This window comes from Geospiza fortis, unplaced genomic scaffold (assembly GCF_000277835.1).
Source record: "Geospiza fortis unplaced genomic scaffold, GeoFor_1.0 scaffold29, whole genome shotgun sequence".
Taxonomy (NCBI): domain Eukaryota; kingdom Metazoa; phylum Chordata; class Aves; order Passeriformes; family Thraupidae; genus Geospiza; species Geospiza fortis.
Genome location: NW_005054349.1, coordinates 3,596,201 through 3,603,227, shown reverse-complemented (window position 1 = coordinate 3,603,227; position 7,027 = coordinate 3,596,201).

Sequence of the window (7,027 nt, the reverse complement as noted above, 5' to 3'; positions counted from 1 at the left end):
AAAAGGGGGGGAAAGGGGGAAAAAAGGGGGAAAAAAGGGGGAAAAAAGGGAGGGAAAAAGGGAGGGAAAAAGGGAGGGAAAAGGGGGGGAAAAGGGGGGGAAAAGGGGAAAAAAAAGGGAAAAAAAGGGAAAAAACAGGGGAAAAAAAGGGAAAAAAAAGCAGAAAAAATGGAAAAAAGAGAAAAGGATAAAAAAGGAAAATCAATCCATCCCACATAGAAGGAAGCAGTCAGTCCTTGCTCTGGCATTTCCTTCCAGAGCTGTTACTCCAGCTTTTCTGACCTCACTATTTGCTTCTCTTCTAATAAATTGTTGCATTTCCACTATGAATTTGCCTGGCTTACAATCAAGTATGCAGTATTTATATACCTCTAGTCAAGCATGCAGAAGATAAGAACGCCATTTCCGAGGGCAGCAGCAGAGTTTATAAGGCAGTTCTGTTACTGTGGCTTTTCCAAAGCACCTTTGGTCACTGCCCTGTGCCCCTGGGAACCTCAGCAGAACCCAAACCAGAAGTTTCCCAATAACTAAATTTTAAATTGTTTTCCCCTGGAAGTTGTGAGCAGGAGAAATAGTTGCCCTAATTTTATGAAATTTAGGGCAGTGTGAAAAAACCCTGAACCTATCAAACAGGTTTTATTAATGCAGAAAGGAGTTAATTTTATAATGGAGCTTGAATGTCATTCACAAACTGCACTGATGGCACAATTTTATCATTTATTTCAATTCTTAGAGCTTTTGAATTTGGGTTTCCGATTCCCATCTCGAAGTTCTCAACATACTTAAACTACATTACAATCAAAAAACCCCCAACAATCTGCATTAACTCAAACATCCTATTACATATGAGAGAATGCCGGGAAATACAATATATAAAGGGTTTTTTCCCAAGGAATGTCAATCTCTTTCCACTCAGTCTTCAAAAAGCATCCACACTTAGAACCAGCTAAAAATGAGAGATGCAGCTGAACAATCACTGACACTTCAGATAAGAAATATCCTCAGCATCTTCAAAAGCCTCTCAGTGATGGACATTTCTGTGGATCTTTCCCAGTGTTCACTGTCAAGCAAATGCAATAATCCCTATGTCAGCTGGCAGGGCAGCAGCAGAGCAGAATTCCCTGCCCAGACTCTGCCTTGCCCATCTCCCTTTTCCATGAGTGCCCTGCCTGTGTCTCACCTTTGCTGTGCTCAGCAAATCCTCCAGCACTGTGGCCTTGCTGCTATAAATTCAATTTAGTCACTACACGGATGGTAAAACCCCAAGACACAGGAGGAAGTTGCCTTTAGCAATTTCATGTTGGGGTATATAAAGCTTTCCCCAAAAGTTTGAGATCGCTGAGATCTATTTGTTGCAACAGCGACATAATGGGGAAAAAAAATAATGAAGACATCAGGGCTGATTCATGCATGAGTTACAATTCAGATTGCCTGACAAAGTGTTTAAACAAGGATCTTGGCAAAATACCTCATTCTAGGTGGTTCATTATCCAAATAACATCAGCTAAGAGCAGAATAATTGCTTTGCCTCCTCTCTTTCTGCACTGAGTGCGTGCATTATTATTGTATGTACTCTCCTAAAGCAAACAACCTCCTTCACTGGCCATTAAAAACTCTTTTAAAGTGCCTGAATCATAACCCTCCCTGCTTCTGAGTGTGCTCTGCTTTACACAGGGGTCCTGTTTGTATTTCCTATAATTCTGTGTCTGCACATCTGCAAATGTGCTTATTGTGGGCAGATTTTAGCAACACTCCGGGGTCCTTGGGGGAAAGTTCAAGGATAAAGTTCCTCACACACCAGAACACAACAGAGGACTTTTAAAGACACATTGTTTGCAGTGATTTAAAGAAATGAGCCTGTCTTTAAAACCTCTGTAAATGCTTTAGGCTCTCATAAATCCCAGTGACAGAGTGGTGCTCACAGGTTCCAATGGTTACTGGCAGATTTTGAGCGTGTAAAAATAAGGAAGAAATGTCTTTGGGACACTTGGCTTCCCCTTCTCCATCCCTCCTCCTTTCCCCATCTCTGGTGATTTTTCAGGACCTTGGGGGAAGAGTTTGTGTCTGGTTTTGCCCTGGGATGCTCAGAACCAGAGAAGTTTTAAGAGCAGATTAACAGGGCAAAGTCAATCATTCCCACCTATCCTCTTGCTGCATCTCTTACAAGCTCAGGAATGTTTTCTACTGAAACACACCACGTTAAAAAAAACAGTCCCAAGTGTGAGTGGACACTGTCATGGTTTAGCAGACTGGAAATATTCATCAAAACTGGTGAAGTTATGCCAATTTTTCCAAAGATAGTGAGATTTAGTCTTGAGTGGTTTAGGAAATTGGGTAACTAAATGCAGGCTCCTTTTTGGTTTCTGTGGAGGTTCAGGATGGATCTTAGGAAAAAGTTCTTCCCCCAGAGGGTGTTGGGCACTGCCCAGGCTCCCCAAGGAATGGGAACAACCCTGAGCAACCCCATATATATATATATATATATTTGTATTTAAAATGCACATGAATTATACACAGTGTAAGTGCTGCAGAGAGACACATTTCCAAAAGGAAACAAGCATCTTCCAACTTCGGAGACTTTGTGTTACAAGTTTAACAAGAAAGTAGATTTTGGGAGGTTTTCTTAGTACAAACACAAAAATACACCCATTTATTTTGATGGTCTTGATCTTAAGACAATAAAAATGCATGACAGAATCACTAATCTATCCCTAATATAGTTATTATCTACCTGAATTATCTACCTATAGTTTTTATCTACCTATAATTATTATCTACCAGTTCAGCAGTTGATGAAAATACAAAACCTTTGAGCTTCAGCCCTCTCCCAGCTCAGACTGACTTTAAATCAGGCTTTTTACAGAACTGTGTTTTCCTTTGGTATCAGCCATTTCTGAAAGCACCCCCACAGCCTGACAGGCTGCACAACATTCTGCCTTTTCACTAAAAACTCGAGTTTTTTATCAGGAGAGATATTTACCCAGATGAATTAATTGGCAACAAGATTTTCTGAAATACAAAAGTCTATAAGGCAAAGAAGAGTGATGCACAATTCCTTGAGTGCCTTATTTTAAGAACAAAGTACAAATAGCAGAACAGTTGCACCAAACTATTCTGGTCCATGGCATTATTTCCCAGTAAATCAAAAATCCTGCCCTGAAACCTCTCACTGAAGTCACCCTGGCCATGATCAGAGTGTGCTGATGAGACAGAAATATTGCATTACTTTCTTTTGAGGAATTATTCAGCTCAGGGATGTATCCTGCCTGGGAAACAGAATGGAGATTTTGGCCTGTGGCTCTGGCTTGGAGCAAGGACACTGCTTGGAATTGTCAATATATTTTCTGCCCCAGTGTATTTCTTTCTGAGTGATTCACATGGACAAGGGTCAGGCCAAATTAATTATTGAGGTAATCAGCTCCCTGGTCTCTGCTTTAAAGAGAGAAGGGCCACAGAGAGCATAAAGTTAATTTATATATGGGAAAGTAAAGATAGGGGAATATTGCTTTTCTAAGAAATCATTTAAAGATTTCTGAAGAGGCTCCCAGAGCTTTGGATCAAAGATAATGAAAAAGTACCCAGTACATATTCTCATTATAACTTCTAGACCAATACTCTGGCATTTTCATCAGAAAAATCCCAATTTTTCAACAGATTGCTTTTGCTTACTAGGAATTGAATTATTTCTTATCTGTAGCTGCACACCCTCACAGACCTGATTTGGTACAAGGAGACAAGTGAGACATTGAAATCTACCTCAAATACTTAAAAATATCAGGAAGCATCTCATTACCTTGACTTTTATGGCTGATCAAACAGAGCAAATAGTCTGTAGTTGTTGAAAACAAGATTATTTCTCTCCACACAAACATGTTTCCACAACTGTAAGTAATGAAAGCTGTGCCCAAAAGTGGCCAAGAAAGCCCTTCCAGTTGTGCAGCACAGCTTCAGTAGCACAAATAATCACCTGAAACTGGGTATTTCTGACAATTTAATTTACTATACAACGTTTGCAAGCTGACAGCCTGTGCCATGTAATTAAGAAAGAGATGCCTGGCAAGATTTATGTGTTGGGGAGAACCCACTGGAACTTAATAGGTTTTTGACAGGACTGAAGAATTGAATAAACTTAGTGATTCTACTGGTAGATCATATAATTTCCTAAGTAAGAATTTTTAAATGTTTTAAAATTATGCTTATTTGCTTCAAAAACGAGCAATTCAGGGAAGTCCAAATTCAAAATGCCATTATTTGTATTAGATAGGTTAGCAATGGAAGTTTATGGATTACATAGTAACACACAGGAATTTCCACCTGGCTCTGTTCATATCCCACTGCTAAATTACAAAGGTAGGAAATGTGCCTTCAGCCTAGGGGAAAATAATGGAGGAAAAATAGCAGAACTGGCTTTGAGGAAAATCAGGAAGAGAGAGAAAATAAAGAATCAAATATTAATAATAATATTAAAGCCTCGAGCTAAAGCAAAATAAATTAAGGCAAGGCTTTAGTCATGCTATGGAATTCAGCACTGAATTCATTATAGGAATGACAGCACAACCAAGCACAGAAGAAGAAGAAGAAAGTTTAGTTTGGAGTTAAAGAATGTGGGTCTGTTCATACAAAAGCTGTCTCTTTTGCAGGGAAATGGATGATCTATTTCAGGTACTTTAAAGCTTACTAAAGAGAACATCACAGAAGGACAATTCTGCACTGACCTGGACCACGCGCACAAGCTCTTCCCATTTGCAGATTATCTCATTAAAAATTGAGATGGCAACTCTGATCCATTTTACACCATTTTACACTGCTGGCAGTAATTTAAATAGGCTCCAAAAAACAAACAAACAAACAAAAAAACCCAGAAAAAAAAAAACCCAAAAACAAAAGAAGTAAAAGATTCTAACCTTCTTTTCCATTTCTCTTTTTCAAAGCGTGCTCCTTTAATCCTTGGGCTGAAAGGGTTCCAAACCTGAGCCTTGCAACCCCTGCGGCAGGGCCCAGGCAGCATTTCAGGCATTTCATTCCCAGCAGGCAGAGCCTGTTTGCCTGGTGGCATTCTCAGGTGCCACACAAACCATGCTCAGTGGTTTGACAAGTCTTTATTGTGCCTTTCAAACCCACATCCCCCCTCTGAGAGGCTCAGCTGGGATGTGTCCTGCACTGCAAAACCCTCCGTGGGTGTTATGGGCTGATTCACAAAACCTGAGCTGGGCTGAGGTTGAGGAACACCATTAAAATTTGTAAAGACTTGTGAAAACCTTTTATTTTGCCTCATTCCCCCTTTACATTTATGTACTGCTGACATATGTCAGCATCACAGGTGAATAATGTCCCCAAACAGCCTGAAAAGGGAGACACAAGGCAAAGCCTCTCCTTAAATCACAGCAGCGCTGAGTAAAACTGTTAGTTCCTGCATGCTGAGAATTCAAATGCTGTATTTGTTCTAAATAAACACTTTTTTTCCTCTTCAGACAGCCAAGCAAGGGTGCTGCACTTTGTTTTTCAGACACCTCTGCCATTAAACCCTCAGACACGTGTAGCTTTTTGTGCTTCAGCCCCCTCAGTCCTGCAAAGCTGATTTGTGCCGCCAGATTAACGAGTCACCTACGTGCTGGCAGTGCCACTGAAAGTTCTGTGCAGTGTTAATCAAAATATTGACCAAAATAAGATATTTAAGGTAGAGGATTCTCTGCTTTTGAGCTAGGTGAAAAGGCAACTGGAATTGTGTGAGAAAGAATATAGTTCCTGTAGTAGAATTAAAAGCCAGGCAGAATAATCTTCTCTTGTTTGCTAAAGCTTTAGGACTTGACCAAGCTGGTGAAAATGAGGTTATTAAAGATCCTGATATATAAATGATGTGAATCACACCACAGATTTTTGGAATTTCAGTATTGCTTCCTCTTGAAGGTAAAAGATGTGTTATTTTCCAGAGGACTGGATGTCCTGGTAATCCAGCAATGCCTTTGCTGTGTGTAAGTGAGAGCTCTGCAAGGCAGAATGATTAGACTGTCAGCCAGAAGAACAATGAGCTGTGTTCCAGCATACAGAAAGCAATTTCAGAGGGAAAAACCACCTCAATGGAGCAGCAAGAAGCAATTATTAAGTAAGGAGAGGCAAATAGCTTTTCTTTTCCCACTGCTTTCTCCCATAACATTTTCATTAACACCACACATAAAATTATGAAATAAAGCACTAATATAACCAACTGCTGGCAGTGATTAAAAAGCAATCCCATGTCCAAGGCTTTTCTGCATGTTTCCATGGTTAGCTGAATTGAGTATTTTAGAGCAGTGGAATTTGGGAGTTATATTTTTCCTGTAATCACTAATTCCACATCAGCACCACCACAGTTACAGGCTTAGTTCTTTAAAGACCACTGTATTTTACATGAAAATGGTGATGGCATCCAATATCCCTGAATGCTCAAGAAAGTGGTAAACCATCAGGAACTCACTAACAAGTGTATCAGCAGTAAAGCAGTAACTTAATTTAAGAAATTAACGCCACACACTGTCAATCCAACTGTGCCAAACAACTCAATATGTGTTCTAAAGTAAAGTTAAATTTCTTTATAACCCCTGGTATGCAAATTGAGACCTCAAAATGATTTGATGACAACAGCCTTTTAAATTGACCCTATCAGCCAAGAGCATCTCTCTCATTTGTGACATATGCTGAGCTATATTAGCTAGATATTACCAATTTATTTCAGCAGAAGCTTAATTTCAGGAGGCTTGCTACCCTTAATTTCTGCTGAAACAGTTTCCTGGTAGTGTATTTGCAATATGATTTAATTTATTACAGCAGAGCTGTCCTTGCTGTAGAATTTCTATACTTAATGTATGCAGCTGCAAGTATTTTCCTTAATCAAAGAGAAAAGAGCCACTTTCCTTTGCCAGACCTCATCAGAGCACAAGCACCCAGCAGTGATGGGGGTTTCTGTCCGGCATTGATTTCTGCACATCACCAGAGGACCTTTCAGGAAACGGTGCCACTTGACATTAACACCAAGCACCAGAAATTCCTG